The 14641-nt window shown below is 46.6% G+C and overlaps 1 long non-coding RNA gene across 2 annotated transcripts; it reads left to right on the top strand.

Moving 5' to 3' along the window:
- The first annotated feature begins 10421 nt into the window (after positions 1 to 10421).
- On the top strand, positions 10422 to 13049 carry LOC142915618 (uncharacterized). Of its 2 annotated transcripts, none has more exons than XR_012936029.1 (3): positions 10422 to 10591; positions 11434 to 11567; positions 12737 to 13049. It is a non-coding gene; the product is annotated as an uncharacterized LOC142915618 (long non-coding RNA). The 2 variants fall into 2 exon arrangements; XR_012936030.1 differs by having other exon boundaries at positions 11434 to 11572.
- The last annotated feature ends 1592 nt before the right edge of the window (positions 13050 to 14641 follow it).

The raw sequence follows: 14641 nt of genomic DNA, 5'->3' as shown, positions 1-14641 counted from the left end.
ACTTGATCCGCCCCTGCTGGACATTTGTGAAAAAGACCAGAAACCTTCACATTACAGGCATCGCAGAGTCCAATTCCAGTTGCCTCCAGACACTCAGACCGCCACACGCAAGCCCGCACTTTGTTGAAGGAACTGGTTCCCAGAGAGTTGGCTGCAACAATCCAACACAACCAATTTAACGGGGTTCAGGAGTTACATGAGGTGCATCCGAAGTCAACGCTACATATTGACAGAAATAATTGAATCACGCTCTATTGGGGGGCAGAGTGGTGCACCAGAATGTGTCTGGGATCGATTCCAGACTCGTGTGCTTTTTTGGGTGGGGTTGGCATGTACTCCCCTTGTTCTGCATGAGGGTGAGTGAGCGTGTGAGTGAGTGGAGTTGGAATGTACTCCCCTTGTTCTGCATGAGGGTGAGTAAGTGGAGTAGGAATGTACTCCCCTTGTTCTGCATGAGGGTGAGTAAGCATGTGAGTGGAGTTAGAATGTACTCCCCTTGTTCTGCATCAGGGTGAGTGAGCATGTGAGTGGAGTTGGAATGTACTCCCCTTGTTCTGCATGAGGGTGAGTGAGCGTGTGAGTGAGTGGAGTTGGAATGTACTCCCCTTGTTCTGCATGAGGGTGAGTGAGCATGTGAGTGAGTGGAGTAGGAATGTACTCCCCTTGTTCTGCATGAGGGTGAGTGAGCGTGTGAGTGAGTGGAGTTGGAATGTACTCCCCTTGTTCTGCATGAGGGTGAGTGAGCGTGTGAGTGAGTGGAGTTGGAATGTACTCCCCTTGTTCTGCATGAGGGTGAGTGAGCGTGTGAGTGAGTGGAGTTGGAATGTACTCCCCTTGTTCTGCATGAGGGTGAGTGAGCGTGTGAGTGAGTGGAGTTGGAATGTACTCTCCTTGTTCTGCATGAGGGTGAGTGAGCGTGTGAGTGGAGTTGGAATGTACTCCCCTTGTTCTGCATGAGGGTGAGTGAGCGTGTGAGTGAGTGGAGTTGGAATGTACTCCCCTTGTTCTGCATGAGGGTGAGTGAGCGTGTGAGTGAGTGGAGTTGGAATGTACTCTCCTTGTTCTGCATGAGGGTGAGTGAGCGTGTGAGTGGAGTTGGAATGTACTCCCCTTGTTCTGCATGAGGGTGAGTGAGCATGTGAGTGAGTGGATTTGGAATGTACCGTGGCGAGGCCCTAATCCGCTGTGTACCAATGCTAATGATAACGAAAAAGGGATGGCTGCGGCAGGACTCTGGGTGCACGCCTCGCCGCTAAGGCTGTTTTTACTATGCACACGCTGTGTAAGTGCGCGCGAGTGCCAGCAAGTGGGCCCCACACCGAAACCCTGCAGCCCCGCACACACCCTCTCATGCACACCGTCTCCCCACAAAAATCACAGACTCCACGCCGAGGCTCTACCCACACACACAGAAATGAACTAAAGTTTATTAACGGCACAAAAACCCGCTACCTGGAGGGGGAATATTTCGTGAGGAGAGCCTAGCCTAACTCTGCCTATGACCCCAGTTACACAAACGTCCTACCATGTACCTCGTAGCTGTTCTCACGGCATCGCACGGACGCTATGAGAGTCAGAGGGAGACGGACAAGCGAAACCCTTGCCAATCGCTGCCTCATAGCAGCACTCGCTGGCATCACATGGACGCTGCGAGCGGCTCGAGGAGGCAGGACGGCAGGCAGTGGGTCTGGATTGCCCGGAGGTTGAAGACAACTGCCCCAATCGTCCCGGGGCTCCCACCTTCATTCTCTAAACTTAAAAGGCCCAGGGTGGAATTGTACCGCGCGGCCAATCGCGCGCTTAACCTGCGCCGTCTAAATGGAGGGCCACGGGGTCTGCTGCCGCTCACCCATTGTCCTCCCGTGCTCATTAATTCTAACCCACTGGTCTGCTCTTCTGGCCAATTACTCCACACTCCGCCTATCCCAAGGTCGTGAGTAACTCATCGCGGTTGGTCCAGTGAACCTTTCCCTTCTGCGCCCATAAAATCTTCAGCCAATTTAGGGGCACCGCAGTGTAACCTGTCCTGTGGGGGGTCGGCCAATCTCCTGGCACCGGGAAAACTCTGTGCGGCAAGGCGTTTTCAGATTCATATATTCTTGTAACACCAGAGAACACACACGGGAGAGAAACCCTTCAGGTGCACTCTGTGCGGGAAGGCGTTTACAGTTTCACCAAAGCTTAAAGTACACCAAAGGACACACACGGGAGAGAAACCCTTCAAGTGCAGTGTGTGCGTGAAGGCATTTGCACAGTCATCCGATCTTGTAAAACACCAGAGAACACACACAGGAGAGAAACCCTTCAAGTGTGCTCTGTGCAGGAAGCCGTTTGCAGATTCATCAAATCTTCGAAGACACCAGAGAACACAAAAGAATCACAAGGAGCAAAGTCGGAGTCTGAAATCAGCTTGTGAAAGTCAAAGTGCCGCAATGAGCCCATCCCTCATGAAACACGAACCGGAAGAAAATCCCAGCTTGGACACTTTTAAAGGTATAAAGGTGAAATATGAAGAGGTGATGGTGAAATGTGAAGATGAAGATTCATTTCCAGAATGGGACCTTCACATTGATGAAGGCAACGTGAAGCAGGAGGAGAATTCTGACTGAGGCAGAGCGAGGCAACTCCCAGCAGTTTGTGGAAGTGGAGGTGTGGGTGGACTTGCTTCTAGACAATACAAAGTCAAGTGGAGACCCGGTAGATGTGTAAGCTTGAGACGATGTCGCTACAATAGATGCACCTTTGTCACAGGCCTTTAATGACAGGAACGTGAAGTTGAACACTTTGTGGGCCCGTGGGTTGGGTAGATCTCTAACCAGGAACAAGAGCCAATAAGCTCCCAAGCATTCACTATGTTATCATAATAATTGATTTTACATGGTGCTTGGTTAATTCCCTCAGCAACTCGGAGTTTTGTGTCGTACCTCGTCTGAAACACTCGAAGAGCATCCCCAAGTAGCAGGGTTTCTCTCCTGTGTGTGTTCTCTGGTGTTTTACAAGATCGGATGACTGTGCACAAGGTGGTGGCCCTGCACCAGCCTGCATGTGGACAAGAGCCTGTCAGTAGGGGGCGATGATTGATGCGTCATCTCAGTTGTGTAGTTTGTAGGCAATCTTCATTCGAAGCTTTCGTGACTGCAGGAATCCACACTCTTGAGTTATTTCGGTAAAGTCACCACGTGGGTAGAAACATAACAGATCACGGCGTTTAGATCACAACACAAGCAATCGTCATCAGGTGGGACAACCACAGCAAGAGAAACTGCTGAAGTAGTAGGCGCCTACTCCAGCAGTTTCTTCTTATTGCTGCTGTGCTTGTCCCACCTGATGACGATTGCTTGTGTTGCCATCGAAACGCCGTGATCTGTTATTTGTAGTGTGATGTTTTAAATTTGCTACATTTTGACCCAGACGCCAGCATGCAACGGCCTACTCGTTTTGAATGACGCAACAATAGTACGTTGTACATACACTGTTAAGCAGACGGTGCGTATTTGTAAAATAACTTCTTGTTAATACGATGTAACGTGATGCAGTCGATTTCGCTGCAGTAATTCAATGTTGCTGATATGCCCGTCAATGATTTATAATGAATACTTGTCTGATTGTGCATGTAACATTATCTGAGGGTCACACATTGAACAAGTGATGTTAGGACAAAGTGTGTGTGTGTGTGTTTGGAAGTAACCTGTACAGAGAACTCAGGTGAGACCAGTTGTTCTTGTGATACAGGTCAAAGGGTACTTTTGTGTTTCACGAAGCGTCTGCCTCTGGAGCAACTCATCGTCTTTGAAATAGGGAGCACGCTCGGATCATTCATCAGTTACAAGGCATACCACTTGAAAGTTACACGTATAGGAGGAGGTACATTCTCTAAAACACGAATTGTAGTTTTGTCTTACGTGTTAACGTAGATTTTGTCTAACTAGGACTAGAAATGCTCCTTGCTAATTGACGTCTGGATGTTCGTTACCTATCGGTTGAAGCAAACCCCACTGCTGTTGTTGAGAGGCTGTGCACCAATAATGGTCCAACACATTGACGGCCTTCAGGCCAGGAAAGTCACAACATTTGCACACGAAGGACACATTCACACAAGTACCCCATGCTCCGTTTTGAAGTTTTAAAATGAAACATCTTTGAATTGTGTTGTGTTATGAATTAGATGATTTTATTTTTTCATTAAAAGCTTGTATCAATTTACATCTGGAAGACTTCATTGAAAAGGACATTTCGTGTGAATTTTCTCTCGTCATTAAGTAGATGGCCTTTGCCGGGGGTTCGGACACACAGTTTACACACACAGTGTACACACAGTGTACACATGCACACAGTGTACACACACACAGTGTATACACACATAGCGTACACACACACAGTGTATACACAGTGTACACACACACAGTGTACACACACATTGTACACGCACACAGTGTATACACTGTACACATACACAGGGTATACACTGTACACACACAGTGTACACACATACAGTGTATACACAGTGTACACACACGGTACACACACAGTGTATATACACACAGTGACACATAGTGTGCACACGCAGTGTACACACACTGTATGTGTACACAGTGTACACACGCAGTGTACACACAGTGACACAGTGACACAACAACAACCGCAATTCGCCACTAAGTGGCGGTGACGTCACCACGACGCTTGTGCCAGGCACAGTGACACAGTGACACAGAGCGACACACAGTGACACACAGTGTATACACATAGTGTACACACACACAGTGTACACGCACACAGTGTATACACAGTGTATGTCCACACAGTGTATATATGTACACACACACAGTGTATACATAATAATGTCCACGTTGTTGCTGAGCTCACACACCAAAGGGAGGGAGCAATGGAAAATTAATCTAAATCAGCTTAAACTCCAACTCTGTGACGTCACCACTCTGCATACCTCATCGGCGTGAAACGCCAGGGTGAGGTGTACCTCGCTAGTGACGTCATGTCACCAAGGTATTCCACCGTGCTCTTGAACGTGACGTCACCTCCGCCAGTGTCACTGCAGATATCTTTCCAGTGGCAATCCTTATTTGGGCAAAGCTACGCCCAGTGACTGGCGGCTCATTAACATAATGTGACCGTTAAAGCCGTCTCGAGTTTATTGCGACAGGTTCAGCGCCCACGCCCCCATCCCTCCACATATGGGCCGGCCTCATTAACATAATTTATTCAGGTACAGAGCCGCTCTTGGGAGGGAAGTGACGTCATACTACTTCCTGCTGTCGCTAGGCAACAGGAAGCTGCCCTGTGCGCGCTTGCACTGAAATCCGAGGTGAGAAATTCTCATCGTTGTGGTGGTGGTGGTCGTTGTGGTGGTGGTTGTTGTTGTTGTTTACCAAGGTAGAGCCTCGCTCTCTCTCGTAGGGATGTCAGTTGAGTAGCAGCGAGCATGGGAATCGATGTCCAGGTTGGAACTTTACAACGCGGGGCCTAGCCACGCGGGGCCTTGCCTCCTGCCCTCGCCTGATTGCATTCACTTTAATTATCTCGCTTAAATTTAATTTGTCTTCACCCGGCTCGCCACTTTGTAACTTTGTTTTATTGTAAATATTCACGCAGTTTTTATTTTATTTTGTTAGCAGGCCAAGCCCGCTTGAGCTGCTATACCGCTCTTGTTATCAGAAGCAACCTGCCCACAACAACACAAGGTGAGGCTTTGTCAACGTGTGTGAATGTTTTGACTTAAAACTTTGGTGACTGCAGGAATTAATATTCTTGGTTATTTCGGTAAAGTCACGTAGATAGAAAATAAAATAGAAATAAATAAGAATAAATTGTAAATAAAGCAAAAAAACTCACGTTTTGATCGCAACACAAGTGGTCTTTATTTAATGTAATTGTATTATCTGTTATTGTTATTTTCTATCTACGTAACTTTACTGAAAGAAACAAGAATACGTGTGTCAATGTCTATCGGTCAAAGACGCTAAACGGAGTGACGCGCAAACTCCAAATATACAGCAGGCGTCAGGGTCGGAATCGAACCCACGACTTCCTGTGCACCAGGTGAGGTAGTTAACATCTCACCACGGAGAGAGACACGTAAACTCCAGTTAGCCTCGGCTATGTTCATTGATCCTCAATTAATTACTTGGTGGAGTGAGGAAGCATTCATGCCAAGCAGATGAAGGTGGCCAGGCATGATTCTAGACACGCCACCGCCTGTTTACCCAGTGACAGTGTACAGTTTGTGTTTGCAGTAACGTCTGTTAACTCTGTTGAACACGGAGGTTATAGCGTAACAATAGTTTACTTTTGTTTTCCTCTGGAACTCTTTATAAGAATGGAAACAGGAAGTTAACACAGCACACACATGCAGCTGAAATCGGAACTGTTCATCCCAGCATTCAAGGACATCTGAGCCTGGATTCACACCTCTAAGTTGCGATTGACATTAATTTACGAATTTCTGCATAACACAAATAGTATTGTTTTCAACACCCTTTGCTTTGTCAGCTGAATTTAGCTCTCATAAATATTCCTTTTGTAGCCAGACAGCTGAAATTGTGTGCTTGGAGTTTTGAGTTAACATTCATTTTGAAGATACGAGGTCTTCCAGGCATGTTTATAACCATTTGCCCTCTCATTGTGTGCCATCACAGCCCGTGTGATGCATTTGGGACACTTTTTCACTACATCATGAATATATGAATGAGTATAGACGTGTAAGTCACGTGTTACTGTGCATATATGCATTCCTCTGTGCATCGATAGTGACGTGTTGATGGTGTGGATATTATTTTTTTCAGTCTGCAGCTGACGCTGTTCTGATGGAGCAAAGGCAGTCGGCGCAGCTCTGTACGACAAGTCAACAATGCGACCGGTGTGCATACAGCACGGATTGGGCTGGAAATTTGACACAGCACCAGAGAACTCGCACGGGAGAGAAACACTTCAAGTGCAGTGTGTGTGTCAAGGCATTTGCACGGCCATCTGCTCTTAAAATGCACCAGAGAACACACACGGGAGAGAAACCTTTCAAGTGCAGTGTGTGTGTGAAGGCATTTTCACAGTCATCTGCTCTTGTAACACACCAGAGAACACACACGGGAGATAAACCCTTCAAGTGCAGTGTGTGTGTGAAGGCATTTTCACAGTCATCTGCTCTTGTAACACACCAGAGAACTCACACGGGAGAGAAACCCTTCAAGTGCAGTGTGTGTGTGAAGGCATTTTCGCAGTCGGTTGCTCTTGTAACACACCAGAGAACACACACGGGAGAGAAACCCTTCAAGTGCAGTGTGTGCGGGAAGGCGTTTGCACAGTCAGCTGCTCTTATAGTACACCAGAGAACACACACGGGAGAGAAACCCTTCAAGTGTACTCTGTGCAGGCAGATGTTTGCAACTTCATCAAATCTTCAAGTACACCAGAGAACACAGAAGCATCGGAAGATCTGCAAGGAGTGGAGTCTGAAATCAGCTTGTGAAAGTCAAAGTGCCGCAATGAGCCCATCCCTCATGAAACAAGAATCGGAGGAAAATCCCAGCTTTGACACTTAAAGGTATCGAGGTGAAATGTGAAGAGGTGATGGTGAAGAGCGAAGAAGTGAAGGTAAAATGTGAAGATGAAGATTCAACTCCAAAATGGGATCTTCATATCGATGGAGGCAACGTGAAGCAGGAGGTGAATTCTGTGAGGCAGAGCGAGGCAACTCCCAGCAGTTTGTGGAAGTGGAGGTGTGGGTGGACTTCCTAGACAATACAAAGTCAAGTGGAGACCCGGTAGATGTGTAAGCTTGAGATGATGTCGCTCCAATAGATGCACCTTTGTCACAGGCCTTTAATGACAAGAACGTGAAGATGGACACTCAGTTCCTTGGTTCAACCTGCAGGGTAAGAGCTTTATCGCCTCGGCAACTCGGAGTTTTGTGTCGTACCTCGTCTGAAACACTCGAAGAGCATCCCCAAGTAGCAGCTGCCCCTGTGTGGTACAAGGTGGTGGCCCTGCACCGGCCTGCATGTGGACAAGAGCCTGTCAGTAGGGGGCGATGATTGATGCGTCATCTCAGTTGTGTAGTTTGTAGGTAATGTTTAGAATTTGCTAAATTTTCACTCAGATGCCAGCATGCAATGGCCTACTCGTTTTGAATAACACAATAGTATGTTTTGCACTGTGAAGCAGACTGTGCAACTTTTTTTAAAAGCTTCTTGTTAATACGATGTAACGTGATGCAGTCAATTTCGCTGCAGTAATTCAATGTTGTTAAAATGCCCGTCAATGATTTAGAATGAATACCGTGTCTGATTGTGCGCGTGCATGTAACATTTTGTCTGAGGGTCACACATTGAATAAGTGATGTTAGGACAAAGTGTGTGTGTGTGTGTTTTGGAAGTAACCTGTACAGAGAACTCAGGTGAGACCCGTTGTTCTTGTGATACAGGTCAAAGGGTACTTTTGTGTTTCACGAAGCGTCTGCTTCTGGAGCAACTCATCGTCTTTGAAATATGGAGCACGCTCGGATCATTCATCAGTTACAAGGCATACCACTTGAAAGTTACACGTATAGGAGGAGGTACATTCTCTACAACACGAATTGTAGTTTTGTCTTACGTGTTGACGTAGATTTTGTCTAACTGGGACTAGAAATGCTCCTTGCTGATTAACGTCTGGATGTTCGTACCTATCGGTTGAAGCAAACCCCACTGCTGTTGTTGAGACGCTGTGCACCAATAAGGGACCAACACATTGACGGCCTTCAGGCCAGGAAAGTCACAACATTTGCACACGAAGGACGCATTCACGCAAGTACCCCATGCTCCGTTTTTAAGTTTTAAAATGAAACATCTTTGAATTGTGTTGTGTTTTGAATTAGATGATTTTTATTTCTTCATTAAAAGCTTGTATCAATTTACATCTGGAAGACTTCATTGAAAAGGACATTTCTTGTGAATTTTCTGTCGTCATTAAGTAGACAGCCTTGCCGGGGGTTCGGTTCAATGCGAACACAAACAGTGTACACACACAAAGTGTACACACACACAGTGTACACGCACACAGTGTACACACACAGTGTACACACACACAGGGTATACACAGTGTACACACACAGTGTACACACGGTGTACATACAGTGTACACACACAGGGTACACACAGTGTATATATACACACACACAGTGTACACACAGTGACACACAGGGTATACACAGTGTACACACACACAGTGTATACAGTGTACACACACACAGTGTACACACACACAATGTACACACACAATGTACACACACAGTGTACACACACTGTACACACACACAGTGTACACATACGCAGTGTACACACACTGTACACACACAGTGTACACATACGCAGTGTACACACACACAGTGTCTGTACACAGTGTACACACACACAATGTACACACACAGTGTACACACACAATGTACACACACAGTGTACACACACACAGTGTACACACACAGTGTACACACACAATTTATACGCACAGTGTACACATACGCAGTGTACACACACACAGTGTATACACATAGTATACACACACACAGCGTACACACACAGTGTACACACACACAGTGTATACACATAGTGTACACACACAGTGTACACACACAGTGTATACACAATGTACACACAGTGTACACACACACAGTGTACACACACAGTGTATACAAACAGTGTACACACACACACTGTACACATAGACACCTGGGAGCCAGAAATCTTTCTGATGGGTCAAATACTCATTTCACTCATTAAAATGCAAATCAATTTATAACATTTTTGACATGCGTTTCTCTGGATTTTTGTTGTTATTCTGTCTCTCACTGTTCAAATAAATCTACCATTAAAATTATAGACTGATCATTTCTTTGTCAGTGGGCAAACGTACAAAATCAGCAGGGGATCAAAATATTTTTTTATTTTATTGTTTCCATTCTACGTGGTGACTTTACCGAAATAACCAAGAAGATGAATCCCTGCAGTCACGAAAGCTTTAAATAGTAATTTGAATTGCAAGTGCTTTGAGTGTGTGCACGTGCCGTGTGGAAACAAATTGTACAATACGCTTATGTTGGATATGATTAGGTAATATCGTAGTGTCGCCATATCGCGATAACTGTCGGAGTTAAATGTTGTACAATTCTGCAAGAGCGTTCCCAGCTTTGATCGCGTTGTGTGAACGTCATCATTTGGAACGAACCAACTTACCGCTTTAAATAGGGGGGGGGGGGTCGCAGACGCGGTAATATTTTTTTAAAATATAAAAATATATACATCTACAACAGCAATACAATGACAGAGCGACCGTGACTATCACAGTAGATCATTCAGCATATATTGTTTGAGTAAATACGATTCAAATTATGCGATGGAAGTGAAAGTATAAGATTGATAGTTTGAGCGTCAACCCTTGGCTGGGAGTGGTAGCTTCCAAGTGCCAATGGCTGACGCCTCAAGCGCGGCTCCCAGGACGCTTCTAAACTGTTCGGAACATAACGACTCCCCACCCCCACCCCTAAACTTGCACGAACAATTCCCCTCGCCCCTTAAAACTCTGAGCAGGATTGAACTCACGCGAACCGGTAAGTGGGTGTTTTGGTTTTAAAATTTTTACGAAAAAAAATCCGGTGTTGTGTGACCCCCGTTGCGGCGGTGACACCGCAGGCTGTGGTTGCTCCCCGCCGGGGAAGGCGTCTCCTCCTCGGTAGGCAATCCAGGCCATTCAGGCCCTCCCTGGCGTCTCGGGCCTAGTCTGTCCCAAAGAAAATAAACATTTATACATGCTTTGTGGAACTGTTTTCACAGTAAGATACACAGGCAGCAGTCGTAAGAAGAAAGGCTTAAATACAATCGTCGGTAACAGAGGCGTTATGAAAAAGGGCCATTGCCCGATTATGCACTACAGTATTTACTTTTAAGGGCAGTGTTATTGGTAAATATGTAGGGGGTTTTTCTCTCGTGATATACCCGTCTTTGTGTTTGTCCTCATGCTGTGGGTTTCGGGCTGTTCCACGCGAGTTTGAAGCCATTGGTTAAACGAGGTAACACAACCACGGGTCAAGTTATCTCTTGATGCATCACAGCTGTCATCATAACACGTACGGTTTACCCCGTATTCTTGTACAGAGACATTGAGTTTTCACGCCCATACGGGGTACAGCCATTTCAATACGGGCAAAAAAACATGCTTTGGTAACATAATATTGTCTGTTTGTGTTTCTACATTGTGATGGGACTTCGTAGGACGAACGTTGATATGTATAAAGACACGTGGTGGCCGATACGGTCTGAATTGATCTGTAATAAGGTAGGGGCACTGATTGATAGTGGGTTGACAGCTACGTGGTGGTGAGTGTACTCGAAGTGAATCTCTATTTGTGTGTTTCTCCCTTGTGATGGGACTTTGTTGTTGTTGTTGTTTTAGGCGGCTGCGGGACTGTGCAACGTTGGTGAGCGGCATAGGAGCGGTGGGGGCAACATCCATTGTAGAGTACAATGTCACTACGCTCCCACGTCTGCGCTACCCTCCTCCACCAAGCCGCCACACGGACGAGCGTGGTGAAGTATGGTCAAATCACGACCCGGGGCGGTGTGGGGAGACCCTGGTCCGGCAATGGATTAACAAATTGGCTCCTACTGTTTACCTCCATATATATAAAAATATGCAAAGTTGTGATTGTGTGTGTTGTCTGTTCAAAATGTTTAGCGTACTTCCCGACATGCAACAAACTGGAAATTTGCCATGTGGGTACTTTCCAGACTGTACACCGTGCAAACATTATACAAATACACTTTTGTGTTTTTGGGGGGGAGAGCTCAATAATGTATAGATTTTTTGCACGGCAAGTGAGCTGTGACGTCAAATCTGTCACGTGACCCTCGCACGTGGAAGCGTAACGCGTTGTAGTGTAGTGGTTAGCGTTGTCTGTGTGTGTGTCTGTGTGTGTGTCTGTGTGTGTGTCTGTGTGTGTCTGTCTGTGTGTGTGTGTCTGTGTGTTTTTTTTGTGTGTTGTGGGGAGCGATAGTGTAGCGGTTAGCGCGCTGCGCTATGAACCCGGCGACACGGGTTCGATTCCCGCTCATGGCCAACACCAGTGACGATTAGCTGAACCGGTCCCGGGCCTCCCCTAGGTCGACTCAGCCTCAAATGAGTATCTGGTGCGGTGTGTAAACGTCGCCACTAGGGAGACAAAGGCGGTCGGGCGTGGTGCTGGCCACCCACCCCCTCGTGTACCGTTCCGGCCTTCATAGGTGCTCGCTAACAGCACTTGCCCCTACAGTCTGTTAAGGCTACATGGGGGATCTTTGTTTTATCTTTTGTGTGTCTGTGTGTGTGTCTGTGTGTGTGTCTGTGTGTCTGTGTGTGTGTGTAAGCGTAACGCATTGTAGTGTAGTGGTCAGCGCTACGCCGCGCTACGAACCCGGTGACCCGAGTTCGATTCCCGCTCACGGCCACCACCGGCGACGATTATTTGAACCGCTTCTGGGCCTCTCCTAGGTCGACTCAGCCTCAAACGAGTAACTTGTGGTGTGAACATTGCCACTGGGGAGACAAAGGCGGCCGGACGTGGTGGATCCAAGTCCCGGGCGAAACCGGGTAGTACAGCTAGTCATGAATATATGAATGAATATAGACGCGTAAGTCACGTGTGACTGTATATATTCATTCCTCCATGGCTCGTTACTGACGTGTAGATGGTGTGGATATTATTATTTTCTGTCTGCAGCTGACGCTGGTCTAATGGAGCAAAGGCAGTCAGCGCAGCAGCTCGGTACGACAAGTCAACAATGTGACCAGCGTGCATACAGCACGGATCGGACTGGAAATTTGACACAGCACCAGAGAACTCGCACAGAAGAGAAATCCTTCAAGTGCACTGTGTGTGACAAGGCATTTGCAAGGTCATCAGTTCTTGAGACCCACCAGAGAACACACACAGGAGAGAAACCCTTTAAGTGCAGTGTGTGTGGGAAGACATTTTCACAGCCATCTGCTCTTAAAACACACCAGAGAACACACACAGGAGAGAAACCCTTCAGGTGCAGTGTGTGTGGGAAGACATTTTCACAGTCATCTGCTCTTAAAACACACCAGAGAACACACACGGGAGAGAAACCCTTCAGGTGCAGTGTGTGTGGGAAGACATTTTCACAGTCATCTACTCTTAAAACACACCAGAGAACACACACGGGAGAGAAACCCTTCAAGTGCAGTGTGTGTGGGAAGGCATTTTCACAGTCATCTGCTCTTAAAACACACCAGAGAACACAGAAGCATCAGAAGATCCACAACGAGTGCAGTCTGAAATCAGCTTGTGAAAGTCAAAGTGCCGCAATGAGCCCATCCCTCATGAAACACGAACCGGAAGAAAATCCCAGCTTGGACACTTTTAAAGGTATCGAGGTGAAATGTGAAGAAGTGATGGTGAAGAGGGAAGAAGTGAAGGTGAAATGTGAAGATGAAGATTCAACTCCAAAATGGGACCTTCACATCGATGGAGGTAACGTGAAGCAGGAGGAGAATTCTGACTGAGGCAGAGCGAGGCAACTCCCAGCAGTTTGTGGAAGTGGAGGTGTGGGTGGACTTCCTCCTAGACAATCCAAAGTCAAGTGGAGACCCGGTAGATGTGTAAGCCAGAGACGATGTCACTACAATAGATGCACCTTTGTCACGGGCCTTTAATGACAAGAACGTGAAGTTGGAACACTTTGTGGGCCCATGGGTTGGGTAGATCTGTAACCAGGAGCGAGAGACAATAAGCTCCCAAGCATTCACTATGTTATAACAATTGCATTTACACGGTGCTTGCTTTATCGCCTCAGCAACTCAAAGTTTCGTGTCGTACCTCGTCTGAAACACTCGAAGAGCATCCCCAAGTAGCAGCTGCCCCTGTGTGGTACAAGGTGGTGGCCCTGCACCGGCCTGCATGTGGACAAGAGCCTGTCAGTAGGGGGTGATGATTGATGCGTCATCTCAGTTGTGTTGTTTGTAGGTAATCTTGATTCGAAGCTGTCGTGACTGCAGGAATCCACACTCTTGAGTTATTTCGGTAAAGTCACCACGTGGGTAGAAACAACAGATCACGGCGTTTAGATCACAACACAAGCAATCGTCATCAGGTGGGACAACCACAGCAAGAGAAACTGCTGAAGTAGTAGGCGCCTACTCCAGCAGTTTCTTCTTCTTGCTGCTGTGCTTGTCCCACCTGATGACGATTGCTTGTGTTGCCATCGAAACGCCGTGATCTATTATTTGTAGCGTAATGTTTAGAATTTGCTACATTTTGACCCAGACGCCAGCATGCAACGGCCTACTCGTTTTGAATGACGCAACAATAGTACGGTGTACATACACGGTTAAGTAGACGGTGCGTATTTGTAAAATAACTTCTTGTTAATACGATTTAACGTGATGCAGTCAATTTCGCTGCAGTAATTCAATGTTGTTAATATGCCCGTCAATGATTTAGAATGAATACTTGTCTGATTGTGCGCGTAAATGTAACATTTTGTCTGAGGGTCAAACATTGAATAAGTGAAGTTAGGACAAAGTGTGTGTGTGTGTTTTGGAAGTAACCTGTACAGAGAACTCGGGTGAGACCCGTTGTTCTTGTGATACAGGTCAAAGGGTA

This window comes from Petromyzon marinus, unplaced genomic scaffold (assembly GCF_048934315.1).
Source record: "Petromyzon marinus isolate PM22_M1 ecotype Great Lakes invasive population unplaced genomic scaffold, UKy_Petmar_22M1.pri1.0 PM_G_Scaffold_33, whole genome shotgun sequence".
Classification (NCBI taxonomy): domain Eukaryota; kingdom Metazoa; phylum Chordata; class Hyperoartia; order Petromyzontiformes; family Petromyzontidae; genus Petromyzon; species Petromyzon marinus.
The sequence above is the reverse complement of the archived record's forward strand: the minus strand, read 5'-3'. Positions and strand labels throughout refer to the sequence as shown.